Here is a 22,835-nt window from a genome sequence, read left to right as displayed (position 1 = left end):
CGGTTTTTGTATTACATTTTTGTTATCCTTCTTAATTTTCTCAAAAAGAAATAGATTATTTCATTTCTAAAGTAAAATAATTTAGTGCATTTCAAAGATTACATCCTAAGCTTTAAAAAAGTCTTACAAAACTGTAATAGATCTGTTCAAACTTGAGTACCTAATGCCGTCTTAAAGTGGTGGTAATTCTATAAAACTACGAAGATTTCAAATATTACATTTTTTGAGACGTCATATCATTTGAATTAAATTTTTGAGATTTTTTTTGAATGAAACATCATTTAGCAAGATGCTTGAAAGGTAAGTTGCGCAAAATTGAGAGTTTTATAAGAAAAATTGTATTATGTAGTTACACATCATGTTTAAATCATTTTTAAACAAAATTCATGTAAGGCTCACTTTCCGCCCACACCGTACTTATGCCCATACATTTTATTTCTTTTTATTATAACCATAAGATAGCTTAATTATTCTTCTTTCATATTCAATTTGTAAAATTTAATTTGATCCATTAGTTAAACAATTACATTAAAATAACACAACCATGCACTTCGCCGTACGCTAGCAGTTTACAGTGCACCAATGTTTGTGAGAATGGTGACTTTAGCGTTATAAATAAAAAATTATAGAAGAAACAGATTTAATTTTAGAAAACTCTTTACATAAGGTTTTTATTTTGTAAAATTTTCTGAATTTTTCAATGGTCAAGTCAGTTTTTTTCTAAAATTTATATTTTCGGAGTTAATTTAAGAAAACATCTAATTTCGTAGTTCATTTGTTTAATAAAAAATGAAGCACCCACTTCTCGAGTAGAACTTTTTGATATGTTGTTTATTAAACATTTCTTAATGAAATTACAAAAAGTTCTATCTTGTTTGATTTTTTCCGAAGTGAAAATCTATATGCACTCCCCTAATGGTAATTCTACGGGTACCAAATGAAAGGCAAAGACTTATCGTAACTATCAACATGGTATTAAAAAAAGATAAAAAATGATTTAGGTATTACATATAGTCAAAAATCCTAATTCCAAATCTTGGAAATTTTGTAGTTTAGAGTCATTTAGAATAACTTTTAAAATATTGTCCGTAGAAAAAATATTTTATAAATTCGAAAAGCCAGTAGTTTAACATTAATTTTCAAATAAAAAAAATTTGGCTCTGAAGTTAGGAGAAAAAGTTTGTTTGGTGGAGCTTGAAAAGGAAGAAGATAAAAGAAAAATCATGCGAAACAAAACCAAATTGAGAAATCGAGAAGAAGGTCTAGTTTATATCAACGATGACCTATCACAGAACGACAGAATGGTACACAAACGTGTCAGACAAAAAGCGCTTGAACTAAGAAAGAAAGGGAGAAAAGTGAAAGTAGGGTATAAGAAAATATATGCCGATCATGAAATATGGCGCTGGGATGGAAAGAACCAAACGTTGGTGGTAGAGACCAAAGCAAAAATCTAGGCAACAGCAATGAAAGGAAACAAATGACGACGAAAAATGCAAAGAAGAGGATTACGAACTATGGAAATAAAACAAATCAAGACAGCAATAAAAAAGAAAAGCCGAAAAATGACAAGATACAGTTTGCAACAGAGAAAAATATGACGGAAACGACGCAGGCAATGGACAAGGCAATAAGTAAAAATAAAAAGAAAACTAAAAGTCAACTTGGGTACATGGAATGTAAGAGGCACATACCAAACAGGAAAACTCAAAGAATTAATTAGAGAAATTAAAAGATATAATGTAGAAACAATAGCTTTACAAGAGACAAAACAATTGGAGACAGAAATAGTAGAAATAGAAGACGTGGTATTTTTTAAAAGCGGGGGAGAAACCAGAAGGTTAGGACAGGTTTTATAATACAGCGAAAATGGAAGGAAAGAGTAATGGCATTCAAACCAATATCAGATAGATTATATACAATAAGATTAAAAGGGGACAAACGGAACATAAGTATAATAAATGTACACGCACCGATTGAAGATGCCACAGAAGAAGAAAAAGATGAATTCTACGAGCAATTGGAAAGAGAATATGATAAATTACCAGGGTTTGACATCAATATAATTCTATGTCAAATAAACGTCAAATTGAAAGGCAGTTTATTTAGAAGTTCTCCTAAAAATTATTAATTTTTAAGGTTTTTTCTTAACTTTTTGAGTATTACGAGTAGTATAAAGAAGTACTAAACCAGTGATCTGTAAGAAAGTGTGAAATTTAGCGCCTAGAAGTTAAATTTCAGAAAACAAATAATATGGAAGGTATACCACCCGAACCTCCAGATAAAGGTAAATTTTATGTAGAAATGGAAGGAGATGGGATGATGGAATATGAGGAATTAAATAAAAATAACAATAGAGTAAATAATAAGGTAACAAACAAACAAAACCAAACAAGTAGTACTATTGAGGTAAGTAACAAATTTAGTTGTAATAACGATGAAACTTTGACAAATTTAAATCAAACAGATAAGTCAGGTAAGCAAAATTTAAATAAAGTAATAAATTTAAGATTAAAACATAGATATCAATTTGGAGATAATGCACCTTATATAGTACACATAGAAAATAAAAACGGTAACATTGGTCGATTACACAGGATCGGCACGGCCCGTTTGATTTTAAGTGCAGTACCTGAAATTGAAAATAATATCACACAAATTACAGTAGTTGGTAGAAATAAAATCAAGGTAGAACTAAATAATTTTGCTAGTGCTAATAAATTAATTGATTCTCAAATTCTTAAAAGCAAAGAGTATGAGGCATATATTCCAACGTTTTTTACTCAAAAGAAAGGTGTTATAAAATTGGTAGATAAAGAGATAGAAGATAATGATTTATTATCATTAATTAAACCTAGATTTGGAATTAAATTCGAAGTATTACATGTAAAAAGAATTATGCGGAAAGTGATTCAAGATAATGGTAATACTAATTATGTAAAAACAGGAACCGTAATTGTCACTTTTAAAGGTCAGTCTATACCAAAAAATGTAATAATAGAAAAAATGATATACGAGGTGGAAAATTATACACCCAGAATAATCCAATGTTTAAAGTGTTTGAGATTTGGGCATATAAGTGCCCAATGTAGAGGAAAAGATAGGTGTGAAAGATGTGGCGAAGAACACAACAAATCTAATTGTTCCAATCCGAATAATTTACTTTGTGTATTGTGCAAAGGAAAACACAGCGCTACTGACAAGGGAGCAGATTGTACAGAAAGACAAAAACAGGAATATATTAAAAAAGTTATGAATAATGAAAATATAACATATTATGAAGCTAATAATAAATATAAAAAATGTTATTCAACAGTAAGTAAAGACCAAGAAAATACTTCAAATAAATATACAATATCTAAACGAAAAAGATCAAGTAGTATTGATTCTAGTAGTGTAGATAAAGAAACAATGGAAGCACGCAGAAAAATTTTGCAAACACCAAGAATACAAAGTCAGCCTTGTTATAATTTTAATAATCCCATTTATTCTAACACAACACAAACACAAAACGATAATCAAAATAATATAGGAGAAATAATAGTAAACTTTATTTCAGCAACATTAAATCAAATTAATCACAATTTAGATCAAAAAACGTTGGAATTATTAAAAAACAATATTTCACAATTATTATTACCTCGTGATGGCTAACGTTTCATTTCTTCAATGGAATGCGAGATCAATTAAAACAAATAAGGGTTATTTAGAAAAATTCTTGTATGACAATAAAATAGATATAGGATTAATATCAGAAACTTGGTTAAAAAAAAGTAATTTTATTAACTTTACTGGTTATAATGTCTTTAGGAATGATAGAGATGATGGATATGGTGGAGTAGCCATCCTTTTGAAAAAATTAATAAAATTTTACAACAGTCCTACTTTTCACCAAATTAATGACATAATGTGCAATAGCATATCAATTAAAATTCAATCCGGAAAAAAGTTAAACATTTATTCAATATACGTAAAACCAAATCTTAAAATCACTCTAAATGAATGGAAAAAGTTTTTTAATAGTCTAGAGAAGCCTTTTATAATCGGTGGTGATTTTAATAGCCACAATTATGTTTGGGGTTGTAGTACTGTAGATACTATAGGAAAAAATCTGTTAGAAGCTATTGAGGACTGTAATCTTGTAATTTTAAATAATGGTAAAGAAACTTTGATGCGTAGACCGAATAGCAATAATAAATCTGCAATAGATCTTACAATATGCTCAGCAAATATTAGTCATTTTTTCGATTGGGATGTTGTGGACGAGACATTAGGATCAAATCATTTTGCTATTATTATTAAGTCAAATATTAATGTTAATAAAGCGGAATGTGTAAATACAAAATTCCAATGGAACATAAATAAAGCGGATTGGTCTCTTTTCTCTTCTATCACTGATAATTTCATGGAAATAGATAATAATTTAAATTACCAACAATTTTTAAATAAATTAAACGAATATTGTAAGATATGTATACCGGAGAAGAGAACAGGGACTAATCCACGATTTAGAAAAACTTGGTGGAATGACAATTGTAAAAAGGTAATAGAAGAACAAAAACTAGCTTTACGCAAGTTTAAACTACAGTCTAATATACAAAATTATATAAATTATAATAAATGTGTAGCGAAAACCAAAAAAGTTGTATTAGAGAGTAAGTGTAATGCATGGAGAAATTTTTGTAAAACTTTAAACAAAAATACACCAATTAAAGATATGTGGAATCAAGCCAAACGATTACAAAACATTTTTAAACCACAAGTAAATCCAGTGACTGAAGGAGAATGGGTTGAGGAGTTTTTAAGAAAATTATGTCCAGATAATATATTTTCAAAAATTAATGTAATGGAAAGAAAAAACTCTATGCATCCACTTTCAATTCCATTTAGTTTCTGTGAATTAGAAATAAGCCTTAAGAATAAGAAAAATACTTCTCCAGGTATAGATAATGTACATTATATTATGTTGACCAATTTACATCAAAAAGGGAAAGAAACACTATTAAATTTTTTTAATCAAATATGGTTATCAGAAGATATTCCAGATAACTGGAGAGAGTACCGGGTGATTCCTATTCTCAAAACAAATCGGAATCCTGATTCAGCAGAATCTTATAGAGGTATTTCATTGAGCTCCTGCATAACAAAAACACTGGAAAGAATGATAAAACTTAGGCTCGAAAGTTGGCTAGAAAAAAACAATAAATTATCACAAACACAATTTGGATTTCGAAAAAATCATTCTACTGTGGAAGCTGTGAGTCATTTGGTAACAGATATAAATTTAGCGTTTACGAAAAATTCTTCAGTAATCGCTCTTTTATTAGATGTTGAAGCAGCATACGACAACGTTAATTTAAATATACTATATAACAAAATGATACAAATAGGTCTGCCAGAATGCTTCTGTCAAAAAATAATAAAATTGTATGACTGTAGAAAAATTTATATATCGGTAAATAATAACACATTTGGTCCAAGACTAGCGATGGGTGGTTTACCTCAAGGAGGAATATTAAGCCCTTTGTTATATTTAATTTACACTTCTGATATAGAAAAAAATTTAAACTCAACAAAAATTTTACAATTTGCAGATGATATAGTTATTTATCAAGAAAACATTAAAATAGAAAATGCAGTCAAATCCATTGAAGAAGGAGACAAACATATTAAAATATGGAGTGAATTACATGGACTAAATATATCTGATTCCAAAACCAAATTATGTATTTTTACAAGAAAACGAAAAGAAATACCCAATCACATCTTAATAAACAATATATCCTATCCTGTACAAAGTTATGTTAAATATTTGGGTATTACTCTGGATAGACAGCTTCTCTGGAAAGAACATATAGACCATATAGTTAAAAAAACAGAAAAAGGAATAAACCTTCTTCGATTCGTATCACACTTACGTTGGGGAGCAGATCCAAATATTTCTTTGTTGTTATTTAAAAATAATATAAGAGCTATATTCGACTACGGATCAATATTATACAGTGACGCATCACAGTGTCATTTAAATAAAATAGACAAAATCATTAATAAATCCCTTAGATTGTGTATAGGAGCCCTAAGAAGTACACCGATAAATAATCTACAAGTTGAATGCTGTGAAATGCCGATGGATATAAGACGAAAAAAACTTGGCATCAACCTTTTAGTTAGATTGTATGAAAAAAAGGCAAGTTTAATTTCCAAAATACATCAACTGTTTTTAGCAGACTTGACAGAAAAATATTGGATAAAAAAGAAAACTCTAAATATGGTAGATTTATATTCAAAAATGACAATATATGATAAACAACTTTATAAATATGACATAAACCCAAATTATAATATTGACTTTAATAGTATGGAACAAGTTCAGGTATACTTTTTAAGGGACTATAGCAAGTTGCCTATATCTTTAAGAAAATTAGTGTTTATCTCCGACAGTTCACAAATGTTCAAAGATTATTGTATGCTATATACAGATGCATCAAAAAATATTGAAGGTGTGGGATGTGCCTATTGGGATAGCAGAAATAAAATTAGTAAAATGTTTAAACTAAATTCTATTATGAGTATATACACAGCTGAATTAATAGCGATAATGGAAGCACTAAAATATTTATCTAATATAAATCATTCAAAGTTTATAATTTTTAGTGACAGTAAAAGTTCTCTTAGTAAAATTAGTGCTATAAATCCTAAATCAAAAGTGAACTACATTGAATTATATATCATAAATAAAATTAAAGAACTTCAGCAACAAGGAAAGTCTGTTAAGTTGGCATGGGTTAAAAGCCACTGTGGAATAACTGGAAATGAAGTGGTAGATGAATTGGCTAAAAACGCGGTGACACAAGGAGTATTAACCCATTATCTTTGTACGCCAAAAGATATTGAATCAAATTTATTCAAAGAGATTAAGAAAGAATGGAAAGAAAGGTATATTGATGAAAACGTAAATACAGGAAACCACTACAGATCAATCAGAAACTATATAACGGATAAACCTTGGTTTTCTAAAATGGAGTCAACAAAAGATATGATAAGAACCATATGCAGAATGAGATTTGACCACTGTCTTACTCCATCATATTTATTTAAAATTAATATAGCTGATAGTCCACAATGTATTTGTGGACAGTTGGGCAATCTACAACACAAAATTTTGACCTGTTCTCTTATCTCTAATAAAGTTAATATGTTTTTAAATTCACTGTATTCTTTGACTGATGTCCACCATCCCATTAATTTAAATTATTTATTAACATTAGAAAATAATGAGTTGGTATACCGACTATTGTATAAACATATTTTAGATATTAAGCTTAAATTGTAATTGTAAAATATAGAGTAAGTATTTCTTGTAAATTGTTATATGTTAAAAGAAAAAGAAAAGAAAAGAAAAGAAAAAAAAAAGAAAAGAAATATAAAAAAAAATAATAAAATAAAAATAAAAAAAAAATAAAAAAATAATAAAAAAAAAGAAAGAAAAAATATAAAAAAAGATATATAAAAAAAAAATAGAAAAAAAATATAATAATTAAAAAAATATAAAAAAAATATGTAGATAAAAATGAATGACGAACTTGGACAGTCCATAGTAAAATAGCTTTCGAATGAAGTAGAGGGCTAAAGAAGAATGTTGCAGTTTTTGCTGTGGAACTCTGAGAACATCATTTGGAAAAAAATTAATAAAAATATATATATATAAAAAATTATTAAAAAAAAATACAAAAATAATTATTTATTAGTAGAATTGTTTATTATATTAGTATTAGTTTTAGGATAAGATACGAAAAAATGACTAATAAAATAAAAAATAGTAAAATTGGCGAATGGATTTAGTGTCCGCAGTCATATAAACCCAAACAAACAACAAACAACAGGGTTTGACATCAAAATAATAATGGGAGACTGCAACGCCAAAGTCGGAAGAGAGAATATATACAAGCACATAATAGGGAAATATAGTAAGCATGAGGTGTCGAACGATAATGGCCAAAGAATAATAGGCGTTGCAACAGAAGGGCAAATGGTGATAAGAAGCACACAATTACGCCGAAAAGATATATATAAAGGAACGTGGATTTCCCCTGATAAAAAGACAGTAAATCAGATAGACCATATTTTAATAGAGAAGAAACATGCAAACAATGTAATAAATGTAAAGAGCATGAGAGGAGCGGACTGTAACTTGGACCACTACTTGGTGAGAGCAGAATACAAACTCGAGCATAACATAAAGAAAAACAATAAAACAAAAGAAAAAATTGGAAAACGATTCAACATAGGACTATTAAAAGATAACAACACACAGAAGAAGTATGAACAGGGAATAACCAACAGACTAATCAGGGAACAAGAAACGGCAAACCCAGAAAAACAATGGAAAAATATAAAAGAAGCAATCTTGAACACAAGTAAAGCAATCCTAGCGAAAACCAAAAGAAAACACAAAACAAAAGATTGGTATGACGAAGAATGTCAAGAAGTAGCAGAAGCAATAAGAAAGGTAAGACTCAAAAATCTCACAAGTGAAGAAGAAAGCACTAGAGAAGAATACAGAGAATTGAGAAAAACCATGAAAAGAAAATGTAGAAGCAAAAAGAGAAAATACAACGAGAACAAACTGAAAGAAATAGAAGAAAAATTTCAAAAAGAAAAGAAATAAGATCATTCTACCAGGAAGCAAAAAAATGGAAAGAGGATATCAAAAAAACAACCCACATATGAGAGATGATAAAGGGATGTTGCTAAATGAGCCGGAAAAAATAATGGGAAACTGGCAAAACTATTTCACAGAACTGCTAAATAAGAGCGAAGTACAAAAGGAAACAAACCATGAAATTGAAGATGATCAGATAGCAATAGAAATACCCACAGAACAAGAAATAAAGAACGAAATGAAGAACTTGAAAAATAACAAAAGCCCAGGAATAACAGAAATATCGGCCGAAATGATAAAATCAGGAGAGAAAAGATTACAGAAAGAGATATATGACCTGATAAAAAGAATATGTGAAGTAGAGAAAATGCCAGAAGAGTGGACCATAGCAAGGATATACCCTATACATAAAAAAGGTGATAGAATGCTATGCGAAAACTACAGAGGCATCGCACTATTAGAAATAGTTTACAAAATCTTGGCACAAAGTATAAGAAAAAGGCTAAATCAATATTCGGAAAAAATACTGGGTGAATTAATACCAGGCAGGTTTTAGAAACAGATCAACGACTGACCAAATATTTGCCTTAAAAGAAATACAGACTACCTGTTACGAACATAAAACAGTACTATATGCTTTGTTCATAGACTTTAAGCAGGCTTACGATACAGTAAATAGACAGCAGATGTACGAACTGATGAAAGAATTGGAATACCAAGTAAAATTGTCAGGATGGTAAAGATGACGATGGAAAACACAACAAACGAAATAGCTTGGAAAGGGCATACATCCAAAAAGTTTGAAACCAAGGAAGGATTACGACAAGGAGACCCATATCAACAACGGCATTCAATCTAACATTGGAAGGAATAATCAGGAAAAGCAGAATAAACATGCAAGAAACGATATTTAAAAACGGCCACCAATGCATAGCATTTGCAGATGATCTGAAGCTATTAGCAACAAGCAAAAAAGAACTACAAAAGTTAATGAAAAACAAAATAACAGAAGCCAAAAAATTCGGACTTCAAATAAATGAAGAAAAGACAAAGTATATGATAATGGGAGAGATCCAAAAAGAAAAAGGGAATAACATCACACACAAACAGTACAAATAGATGGAGAAAAAACATACTCGTTCAAAAGAGTCAAAGAAATTGGGAGACCTGGGAGCCAAAATAGATGAAAATGGTCATGAAGAAGGGGAGATAAAGGCGAGAATAGCTAAAAGATATAAAAAATATAGAGCATTACGTACATTATTGAAATCCAAATACGTATCAAGAAAAACAAAAATAAGAATTTATAAGACTGTTATCAGACCTACAGTAACATACGCTTGCGAAACATGGGTGCTCAAAAAGTCAGAAACAGACCTTTTAGAAAGATGGGAGAGAAAAATGCAAAGAGCAATATATGGAGGTGTGAAAATAGAAGGTCAGTGGAGAAGAAGAACCAATAAAGAATTGGAAGAACTCTATCAAGAGCCAACGATCACGACGACGATCAAATCACAGAGAATACGATACTTGGGGCACATCGAGAGAATGGGAAGTAAACGAATGCCAAAAATGGTACTCTCACGAAGACCAATACAAAAGAGGAGGAAAGGCAGGCCAAGGAAAAGATAGAAGGACAGTGTGTATGAAGACTTGAAGAAAAGTATCATTGAGAGATGGAAAGAACTAGTATTGGACAGAAGGAGATAGAGGGATGTGGTGAAGGAGTGTATAAAAAGACTGAAGTGTAATTAAATAAAATTTATGTTTTATAAGTTATGTAAGTTATTTATTATATTATTTATGTAATCACAAGTGTAAACATTTCAGCCCTAGGCCTTCAAGGCCTGTTGCGCTTAATAAATATAAAATATAATGGTGGCAAACTTTAAGCAGTAATTCTGCATGAAAAACTATTGAAACTTTGCTTTATAATCGTATGTCCGTAAATGCTTCGTTTCCGAGATAGGGGGTGTTGAAATTTTTGTTACAAACTGACGATTTATTTATTGGTCTAAAACCGGTTGAGATATTCAAATGAAATTTGGTGGAAGACGTAGTATTTGCGCATTTTTTGACATACAATTATTAATTTTTATATTCACCATGGCGCGCATACGGGTCATATTACGTGTTATTTATGGGTAATATGACCATTCGGTGGCGATTTTTGCACGCCATATGGCGCGCATATGGCGTATATGCGCGCCAATGGTGAATATACAATTCTTAATTGTATGCCAAAAAATGCGAAATAACTAACAAAATGGAGCAATAAATAAATCGCCAGTTTGTAAGAAAAATTTCAACACCCCCTATATAGGAAACGAAGCATTTGCGGACATGCGATTATAAAGCAAACTGTCATTATTTTTTCATGCAGAATAATTATCCCTTAAAGTTTGCCATACTTATTTAAAAACACCCTGTATTGATGAAAAACATGGCTAGTTGTTAAAGTACCTAACTCTTTTATTGTCCAACATAAGCGAATAAATCTAAAAACAGACTGTTGAGAAAACATGATGCTATAGTTTTGTTTTGATTTCAGTATTTTATAATAGGTCTGGATCCCGCGTATGACAAAAAAGTTGATTAATAGCAAGCTGAAAATTTGTAAATAGCTTAAGGGTGTCTAGTTGGACAAACTTTGATATATGGGAACACTGGAACAGGGGCAGTTTAAATTGTGGAACAGGTTAAAAATTTGGAACGGTCACACCTGGAAAACGGCACATTTATTTTGTCCGACAGAACAGACTTAAACTCTTCGAACAGAGATTAAACTCTCATGCAAAAATCAGACTGCTATTTATCACCAAATGGGCGTTTTAATGAGTGGAACATGTAGAATATGTCAAATGACAGGAATTATGACAGGTGATAAATAGCAGTCTGATTTTTGCATGAGAGTTTAATCTCTGTTCGGAGAGTTTAGGTCTGTTCTGTCGGACAAAATAAATTTGCCGTTTTCGTGGTGTGACCGTTCCAAATTTTTAACCTGTTCCACAATTAAAACTGCCCCTGTTCCAGTGTTCCCATATATCGTAGTTTATCCGACTAGACACCCTTAAGCTATTAACAAATTTTCAGCTTGCTATTAATCAACTTTTTTTTCATACGCGGGATCCAGACCTATAAATGCTAGAATATTCCACAGAGTGATGCGAACTTTGAGAAAAAAACAGAGTTTTATTCGTGCACCCGGTATACCTATAATGAAAATTTACCTGTTTAGCAACAATATTATTACGGCGATATTGTTAAAGAATGAGGCTATAAAATATTAAAAAAATCACTTAAATTGGACACCAAGTATATATAGGATATTCGAAACATTAAAAATTACCAAATTTTTAATTCCGCCGATTTCTATGCAGTTTAGTTTATACTATGATTTATAAGTAAGGAATTTCACAAGATTAAAGAAAGGAAACAACATAACACCAAAAACGGTCCAGAAATGTTTACAAGAAGGATTTGAAGATAACAATAATACCATACCTATGTAAATAGCCTATCAAAAATTGAAAAGGATAAGAAGTAAATACATCACAATAACGGTTAAAACAACCAACGCGTCGGAGAGATCAAAGAACTGCATTTATAAAATACCTCGTGAATGCAACAATTTTGATCTGTTATTCTGTTGATTCTGGGAGAACTCTCAGGACCACTAAATGTTAGGATTAAATGAGCATGAATAGTGTGACCAACTCCAATTCAGTCTAATTCGGGACAAGGCTGAAAAAAATCCTGAAATCCTGGACTTTTCAATGAAAATCGGGCCATTTTTTTTAATAGGACCTTAATATCATCTTTTTATTGATTAGGTAAAGAAAGAAGTCTTCGTCTGTTCAGAAGACCATAATTAAAATACAGAAACTAAAAAAGTTCACAGTTTGAGCTCTCGTAGAACTATAATAACACGATATCAAATGCATGCCTTTTGGATGCGGTATTAGTGGTTCTGGTTCCATGACATCTCGTAACGCGACAGTTCGTAACTATACAAATTCGTAACGGAGAATTCGTAATGTCCAAATTGAATTATTCTATTTATTTTTGTTAATGTGTAAACTAAATGTTATTACAATTATAAATGAAATTATGTTTATCAGTTTAACGAATCAGTATCAGGATAAACAGTTTTAAGGAATTTCATATTTAGTGTTTCAGAATATGTATAATTAAAGTATTTAAACCAAGTATTAAATAATTAAAAGCCACCCCTCTTGTCAACTATAACCGTTGATTGAATACTTCAACGCTATAACCAATCAAAAGGTTTATTATAATAACAGGTAGGTAATTAATCTTTCCTTTACAAAATGTCTAGAAAATTGGAAATGTCTAAAGATGGTTGTTGGCTTAAATATTTCACGAATTACTTCATTATTTCTTTGTCTAGGTATATGCAAATTTAAGGAACATTAAGAGGGATAAACTTTTAAAAATATTGTTAAAAGTTTGTATGTGTTTAAATATTTGCTTGTGTTTAAAGACTTTTAATACATATATTCTGAAAAACGAAACATAAAATGTGTAAAACATCTTTATCCCGGTACTGAGTCTTTAACTTAATAAACATAATTTTAATTATAACTGTAATAACAATTAGTTTCCACGTTAACAAAAATACACAGAATAATTCAATTTTGACGTTACGAATTGTCCGTTACGAATTTGTATAGTTACGAACTGTCGCCGTTACAAACTGTCGCTGTTAATATTGTCCTTTACCAGTTGTCTGGTTACGAACTGTCGCGTTACGAGATGTGTAGTCACGGGTATTAGTATGTATTAGACCAGTGTTTCCCAAAGTGTGGGTCGCGACCCCCTGGGGGGTCGCAATGAGGTACTAGGGGGGTCGCCGGAAATTTCCAAAATAAGACAAAAACACTACTTTGTTAGATCATGTATTTTTATTTTAATAAAGCCGTAAATAAAAATTAACAATTAATTATCAAACGAAACATAAAACTAAATATTAAAAGTCCTTAAAAGTAAAAGAAAAAAATAAAGTCAAATATTACAATGTTAATGAGACTCATGCGCCTGTTTTTTTGAAACTAGTCTTTTAAATCTAGGCTGTGTATTTGAGACACACACAATTATATCGTTTTCAAGTACGAGACGATTTCTCACTTTTGTTTTAATGGCAGTCATAGACCAGAAACTTAACTCACATAAATATGATGTTACAAATGGAACCAAACATTTTATAGCTTCATTCGCCAACTGAGGGTATTCCTGCATCTTTTTGGTCCAAAATTCGTCCGGGTTCTGGGAAAAAAATTGGAGCTTCAACATTCCATCACTTGATATTTCAATAAGTTGTTCTTTCATGTTTATTGGTATTTCAGCATGTTGAAAGGAATCGGCTAAAAACGGATTCAGTATCCATCTGCAACTGTCGTAACTGTTTTGAATTTCTTCGGGGAAATAATCACAGAGCTGTTGTTTTAAATTAAGCAAAGTAACTTGCATGCCTGCATAAACTTGTTCAAAATTTGTAGCACTGTAACATACATTTTCTATAATTTCCTGAACGCACTGGAATGAATCGAGCTGCTTTTTGCCAAGTGAAGTTGACCATAAATCGATTTTTCTTATAAACCCCTTAATTTTATCTGTGGCTGTAATTATATTAATGTCGCGACCTTGCAAATTACTGTTCAAAATATTTAATTGTTCGAATATATCAGCAAGGAAACCTAGTTTCAAAAGCCAAATAGGATCGGAAAATTGATTTTCATATGGGGACTTCTCATCTTATTGGTGGTATCCAGTGGTATTGGTCTCCAATGGGGAACAAAATAAAATATCTTCTTGAATGCCATTATTTGTATCATATCTTACAAACGTAATAAATTGGGCACAGTTAGATATATCCGTGGATTCGTCCATTTGAAGAGAGAAGTACGTGCATTTATTAAGATTTTCCACAACTTGCGCTTGAATATCTTCTACCATATCACTAATTCTTCTTTGGATAGTATTATTTGACAGAGGTATTGTTTTTAACTTTGCAGACTCTTTTTCACCAATCATTATATGTACCATTTCAACAGCTGCTGGCAAAATCAGATTTTCAGCAATTGTGTGCAGATTACTAGTTTTGGCAACGCGATAAGCAACTTTATAACTTGCTAATAATGCTTTTTCGTTAGTAGTGGTTGCCAATTGAAAAGTATCTTGCTGTTTGTGAAGGACGTTCAGCTTTCTTTCAAAGAATTCTACGGGTTTGTCTTTTTAATCTGGATGTTTGCTATTTAAATGTCGAAGTAACTTTAATGGCTTCATGCTTTCGTTTGACAATACTTCTCCACAAATAACACATTGTGGTTTATTGGAAATAATGGTAAAACCATATTTAAGATATTTATCACTGTAAAGTCTGTTTTTCTTTTTATTACTGCCACTTTCAGACGTAGATGGTTCTGCACTTCTTTTTAAAAACTTATCCATAATTTGTAATTTATCGTAGACGTAAATACGTAAACGGGAATACGTAAGTCGCAAAATATTTACTCATTACTTAATACCGCTGCATTCGCCACAACGTGCTGTTTCGAACTGAGGTCTCATTGCACATCGCCGCTTATATAAAGCCAAAACGAGGCTACGAGAACGTTCCAGAGTGCCATCTAGTAGCGAAGTAAGGAGTAGAGCCTTCGCGAATATCATGGAAAAGTATTGCGATGTAGACACAAAGATGTCGCGGTGTACAATGTGCAGTCGACTTTTTATTATTTATTTTTATTGTAAATGCTAGTCTGGCAGAAGTACTACTAGTGTACTAGTGGGACACATCGCAATTATTAAAATAATTGTTGAATTTTTTAAATGTATTTAGTTTGAATTTAAACAGTAAAGTAAAATAAAATTTGAGAAACCATCAGTTGTAAATTAGGCACGCTATTTTGTCGCTATTTTGGTTTGGGTGATGAGTAGTGGGTCGTGAACAATGTTTTTAACAAAAAGGGGTCGCGCTTTAGATAAGTTTGGGAAACACTGTATTAGACTCTAGAAATTGTCGACTTTTTTTTTGTCCCACCAATTTAATTTGATGTGAATTCTTAGAAGAAAAACATATTCAACATTTCAAAATAGAATTTTACCAAAACGTCGAAAATTCGGATAACCCGGAAGCCTTGTTCGGGACACCAGGACACGACTTAGTAATTCGGGCCATGTCCCGGATTTTTCGGACTAGTTGGTCACACTAAGCATGAACCACATTACAACAGAGACTTCGACATATTCCAGATATCTAAACATGTCTGGGATAATGAGCACAGAGTACAATGAAAAGATGCATCACTAGTCACAGAACGATAATTTCACTCAAAATATTACTATTTGGAACTTTCAAAAGAGGTTTTTAGGTAAAATTTTCATAGAATACCTATACAGGCTTGGCAGGCGTATGGAGTAATTCAACTAAGTGTCTCTAAAAATTTTTTTGTTTACATAAACAATATTACCCTTCATTAAAATATTTGGCAAACAAGTTTTCCAACAAGTGTTGCTGACATACATGCTATTAGTGTAAGATAATTTTGAACCCAGAAATGATTCATAAATATGCTATGTACAAAATTTTTTTTTTTGTAAGTTGTAAAACATAATTGGCAAGCAAAATAAATATGATTGCCAAAATCTAGCAGTCAATAAAATAATTTTTATATAGTTTCTATACTTTGTATCAATGGTCGAATTGGACCGGAACGAACCGGATCGCGCCGTTCCGGTTCGTGAAATCAACGTTCCATATTAGGGTGTTCCGAAAAAACCAAACTTTAAAAATGTTGATCTCCCCGGCTGTTTGCTGGTGATGGGGAGCCTATAAACCCTCAATTTAAAATTTCAGCACACAATGTTAACCCTGACCCACGTCCGAAGTCCAAAAACCCAAAAAAAAATTCTTTTGAGGTTTTCAAAGATTCTGAATTATTTTTAATTTATAACTTTTTGTAAGAAAACGAACAAGTATTAGTTTTAAATTTTATTTTGACATAATATATGTTTAGAAAAAAAATCATAGGCCACGATAACAAGTTTAATATGTGGAATAAAATATTTTTTTTTTATTAAACACAAGCTGTGTTTAGACTACTGAAATCTGGTCATCAGTTGACCAATTATCAGTTCTTCTTTAACTTATATTACTAAATGATACATAATCTAAGATCTTAACCCTATGGTGTCCTCTTATTTTTTTTAACAAGTATGAAATTTTAAAACTAAAACTAACACACAATACAACACTATGCTCTGCTTTTACACTAACACTTTACACTAACTCAAATGGTTTTCTTCGTTTGAGTCTTCTTTCTAGCCCAGTATTATCGAGGAGCTGGATGGCCTCGATGTTTACATGACTATGGAGCCGTTGTTCGTGACTACCTGCCATCTTCTTGATAACTTTGTCTACATCTTCCATCTCAAGATCCTTGTGGAGGTCGACATTTCGGATATACCAAGGAGCATCAACGATGTTCCGTAATACTTTATTCTGGAAACTCTGGATAATCTGAATATTACTTGAATTGGCACAGCCCCAGAGTTTGCAACCATACATCCATACTGGTCTAAGTATTTGTTTGTATAAAAGTATTTTGTTATATGTGGACAATGCAGAGTTTCTTCCCATCAGCCAATACATTTTTTTGTAACGGATACCTAATTCTTCCCTTTTCTTTTTAATGTGGACTTTCCAGCGAAGCCTTGCATCAAGTGTGATACCTAAATATTTTGCAGAAGATGCGTATGGTATTTGGGCATCATTTATTCTAATTGGAATGTTTTCGATTTTTTTATTTGTAAAATTGACATGAATAGATTTAGATTCATTTAATTTGATTTTCCATTTTTTAGTCCAGTTGTGTATTTTATTGATTGCCAACTGTAATTTTTCTGCTGCTTCTTCGCTGGTATCACCTACTGCTAAGATAGCGGTGTCATCTGCAAATGTGGCTATATTATCATTTTCAATTTCAGGTATATCGTATGTGTATAACAGGTAGAGAACAGGACCTAATACGCTTCCTTGAGGGACTCCTACTCTGATTTCTTTTAGATCAGTGTACACGTCTTCTTGCTTAATTCTGAAATATCTGTCAGATATATATGATTGTAAAATTTCTAAATATTGTTTAGGCATAAGAATTTTGAGTTTGTAGACTAAACCTTCATGCCAAACTTTGTCGAAGGCCTTAGCTACGTCTAAAAAGATTGTAGAACAGACTTTCTTTTCTTCTAATGATTTCTCAATTATGTTAGTCATTCTGTGTACCTGATCAATCGTAGAATGTTTATTTCTGAAGCCAAATTGGTGGTTTGGAATCATTTTTTTCTCTTCTATTATTGGTTTTATTCTTTTTAGCAGAAGTTTCTCAAAAAACTTCGACATCATTGGTAAAAGTGATAATGGTCTATATGAAGACACTTCATTTGGTGATTTTCATGGTTTTGGTATCATTATAACCTCAGCTATTTTCCATAAATTTGGAACATATCTCAATCTAAATGCAGCATTGATGATGTTGGTCAATTTGACTATGGCTTTACGAGGCAGGTTTTTTAGTAATTCTCCAGTAATTAGATCATATCCTGGTGCCTTCTTAGGATTTATATTGTCTTTTATTTCATCAGCTACTTCCTTCGGGGATGTTGGTCTGATTCTCTCCTCTGTCTGATTAGGCTCTATCGATATTTGATCATTATTTTGGTCATCATGCGGTTTAAATGTATTTTCTAAATATGTGGCAAATCTCTCTGCCTTTTGCTCATTACTTCTAGCCCAGCTACCATCTTCTAGTTTAATGGGTGGAGAATGGGTTACTGGTCGTTTTAGCCTTTTTGTAGCTTTCCATAGAGAGTACTCTGTGCTACTATTATCCGTCAACTCTCTCAGGTAATAACTGATTGACTCATTTTTTATATTTTGAATCTCTCTTTTAAGTTTTTGACTAGCATTGTTTAAATTTTTAAATTGTTAAAAAAAAATTAACAATACAATTTTAATGAATATAAATTACTTATTTGACCCATCTTTCTGTCTATATGTTTTAATCTTGTGGTGCTTCTTTGATACATCTTTTCCATGCTGTTCTATTTTGAGCTAATTGTTTTGCCATACTCCATTGCAGTCATCTCTTCTCTGCTACTTGTCTAACTTGTTCTTCCCATCTCATTCTTGGGCGACCTACTTTATTTTTCCCTTGTACTCTGACTTCATATACTTTTTTCGTTATTCTTGTGTCGTTTAGTCTATGGATGTGTCCCAACCATCCTAACTGTCGTTCCCCTATAATTGTCTTTATGGGTTTTATCTTTAGAGCTCGAGTTATTGTGTCGTTTCTTATTTTGTCTCTTCGTGTGACCCCTTCTATTTTTCTCAAGAATCTCATCTCTGTAGCTTTGATTTTTCTTTTGTTGTTCTTTGTTAGCGTCCATGACTCACTCCCATAGATGATTGATGGTCGGACCACTTTTTGGTACACTTGTGTTTTGACTTCTTTGGGTACCTCTTTTTTTCCAAAGAACGTATTTGTTAATGTATTATAAATTGTCCCTGCTTTTCCTATTTTATTGTTTATTTCTTTGTCTATTTTACCATCTTCTTCAATAATTGTACCTAAGTAGTTGTAGCTGTTTACTTGTTCCAATACTTGTCCTTCTACCTTAATTTTTATCACTTTTTTGTAGTTGCCATTGTTTTACTTTTATCGGTGTTTATTTCCAGGTTCATTTTTCTTAGTTCTTTTATATAAGTGTTTATTATTTGTTGCAGATTCTCTTCCGTGTCAGCCAACAATACCATATCATCTGCAAATAGTAATTCTTGTATTTGTACATTGTTCATTTTCCATTTTCCCAATACCATGTCTTTAGATTTCTCCTTGCATTGCTTTATTGCGTCATCTAGTACCATTGAGAAAAGTAATGGACTTAGTACGCAGCCTTGTTTTAGTCCTATCTTTGCCTGGAATTCATCAGATTCTTGATTGTGCATCCTTATTTTTATTTTATTATTTTTATACAAGGCTTTAATTATTTCTATCATATCCTTTTCTATTTCATTTTTCTTTAAACATTTCCATACATCTTCCCTTCTTATTCTATCAAAAGCTTTTTTCAGATCAATAAAGCATATATGTATCTCTTTGCCTTTCATCAATAGTTTTTCTCCTATTTGTCTCAATATGAAAATCAGATCTTGGGTACTTCTTCCTTTTCTGAAGCCATGCTGGGATCCTTCTAATTATATTTCTAGTTTTTCCCTTAGCCTTTTTTCAATTATTATATTGAATATTTTGGCAGGAACGCTTGTCAATGTAATACCCCTATAATTTTCGCCATTTCTTGCGTCTCCCTTCTTAAACAGTGGTATTATTATATCTGTTTTCCAATCAGATGGTATTTCCTTTGCTGTGATTATTTCATTTAGTAGTTCTCGGAATTTTTCTTTTGAATTTTCACTCATGTACTTTAACATTTCAGCTGTGATTTCATCTTGGCCTGGAGATTTTCCCAATTTTAATTTGTCAATGACTTCTGCAATTTCCTCTTTTATTTGTTGCATTTCCTTTGTATTTTCGGTCATGTCTTCCTCTCTTTCTTGTTGATATTGTTTCCATTCTGTTAGTTCTTCAAAATACTGCTTCCATCTTTGCATTATTTCTCTTTCTGTAGTTAATATATTTCCTTCTTTATCTCTTATATTTCTTAATATATGTGATTTCTTTTGTCTTAGCTGTTTCAATGTACCATAGAACAATTTCTGGTTATTAAAATAGTTTTCATTCATTTTGTGTCCAAAATCTTCCCAAGACTTCTTTTTTGGCGTTTTATTTCTTGTTTAATGTCGTTTCTGGCCTTTTTGTATTTTTCGTAATCGTTCTCCGAGTTGGTTTTTAGATACTTTTTCCATATTTTTTTCTTTTCTTTCACTTTACGTTGTATTTCTGCTGTCCACCATTTACTTTTCTTCGAATATATGTTTGTGATTTTAGTTGTTCCGCATACTTCTTTTGCTGTTTTCAATATGATTTCCTTAAATTGCTTCCATTTATTTTCTATTCCTGTGTTAATTGCCTTTATAGTCTCGAACTGTTTGGTTAACTTTTTCTGGTATTCCTCTTTACTATCTATTTCGCTTAATTTGTAGCTTTTTATTTTTTCTTTAGTTATCTTCTTTCTTTTTTTTGTTGTGTTATGTGTGTGCACCCTTAGTTCCATTATAAGCAAGTAATGGTCACTGCTTATTTCAGCCTCTCTTTTTACCTCTACGTCTTTTATCATCTTTAGGTCTTTTCTTTTTATTAGAAAATAGTCTATTATGGATTTTTCTTTTCTCGATGGGATTTCTCTAGTATATTTGTGTATGTCTTTGTGCATAAATTTTGAATTCGTTATAACCATATCATTTGCTATACATAGGTCTATGATTCTATTTCCGTTATCATTTTTCATTTCTTCTCCATGTTGCCCTAGGCATCGTTCAATACCTTTATCGTCTCTTCCCACTCTACCATTTAGGTCTCCCTTTAACATAATGTTTTCTCCTTCGTTATCCATCTCTGCTTGTAATATTTCAAAAATTCATCTTTTTCCTCTTTTTTGGCATTATCATTTGGCCCATATGCCACGATTATGCTGGTTATAATTGTATTTTCTAGTTTTACTTCCACTACCAATAATCTTTCGTTTATATATCTTTCACCTATTATGTTATTTGTCTTTTCTGTTCTTACTATTAGGCCTACAACTCCCGCGCCCCATTCTTTTAAGTCCACTCCTGACCAATATAAGCGGTAATCCTCATTTAGATCTACTATTCCTCTACCCTTCTTTTTTATTTCAGTTACTCCCAAGTAGTCTATATTTTGTAGTTTCATCGCTTCAATTATTTTCTCTTCCTTACCGTTAATACCTCGCACGTTCCATGTAGCCATTTTTATGATTTCCTTTTCATTTTTCTTATGTTCCGTATTTTTATATATCCCACCATTTTTGTTCCTCGCTATATTTGTAGCTTCATATATATTTTTATTCGTGTCCATTTTATTTGCCAGGTTCGTTGTGTTTGTTTTCATGTCGCCTTCAATTTCTGCTATTCGTTTTTTGGATTTATTATTTCTAGTTTTTTCGTAGTCTTATTCCATTTCCATATCTCGCCATTTATAGTTATTTTATTGTACCCAATTTTCATCTTATTTCCTTTTAATTCTTCTTCTTTTGCCATTTTTCTTATTTGCTTGTTCTTTTCACGCTCCTTTGTTGTCATGTCATGATTTATGTAGACCTTTTCCTGCTGCAGTTCTTTTAATTTGTATTTGTTTTTCATGATTTGTTCTTTTTCGTCTTCATTATTTATTTCAATTAAGCATACTTTTCTTCCTATTTTATGAGCTGTTTTTACATTAATATTTATCTGTAGAGTGTTTTTTATCATGTTGTCCACGAATTGTTTAAGTTCTGTTTTATTTTCTGTGTCAATTTCAATTCCTGACATCACTATATTATTTTTCCTTTTCTTTCTCTCTAGCCATTCAATTCTATCATTTGTTTCATCTAGCTTCTCTTTTATATCTTTATTTTCTTCTTTTAGTTTTGATTTTCTTGTCTCAATATCTTATTTTCTTCTCTTATCAGTTTTATATCTTCACTGGTTTTGTCACTCTGCTTTTTGAGCTCCGATACCATCTCTATTAATAGATCTAGTTTTTGTTCTTTACTATTAATATTATATAGTCTTATTTTATTATCGCCTTCCGCCATGTTCTTGTTTATTTCGCGGTATCTTAGTTGGTATCTCAACGATAGGAACTTCGCCCAGATCGACTCTTCAAAAGCTAGGTTCCTCTTTGAGCATTTTATTTTTCTTCGCTAAGTATTTTAATTTTTATAGGTATCCCTTTTTCCGCGACTTTTACTACAGTCTGGCAACGTCGCCGTGACGTGGAGCTTGACCCGTCTACCAGCTGGTTGTCGAAACTCGTTCACTTCCTATGCTCGTTTTTTGTGGTTGTTTGTTTATACACTCTTAAATTCACACTTAATTAGTAATTTTTGTTTATTTTTTTACTTATGTCGTCAGTATGCACTTTTATATACACTTTATATTGGAAACTGTTATTTAATTTCCACTACTACATCCAAA

At 31.3% G+C, this 22,835-nt stretch overlaps 1 protein-coding gene across 3 annotated transcripts in view; it reads right to left on the bottom strand.

Annotated features, from left to right (window-relative positions):
* The window catches only part of LOC114328092 (proton-coupled amino acid transporter-like protein CG1139), a 170,757-nt gene that overhangs the window by 41,247 nt on the left and 106,675 nt on the right, over positions 1–22,835 (bottom strand). The window lies entirely within an intron of this gene.

Source organism: Diabrotica virgifera, chromosome 3, assembly GCF_917563875.1.
Source record: "Diabrotica virgifera virgifera chromosome 3, PGI_DIABVI_V3a".
Classification (NCBI taxonomy): Eukaryota; Metazoa; Arthropoda; class Insecta; order Coleoptera; family Chrysomelidae; genus Diabrotica; species Diabrotica virgifera.
Note: the sequence above shows the minus strand (reverse complement) of the source record. Positions and strands in the feature narration are given on the sequence as shown.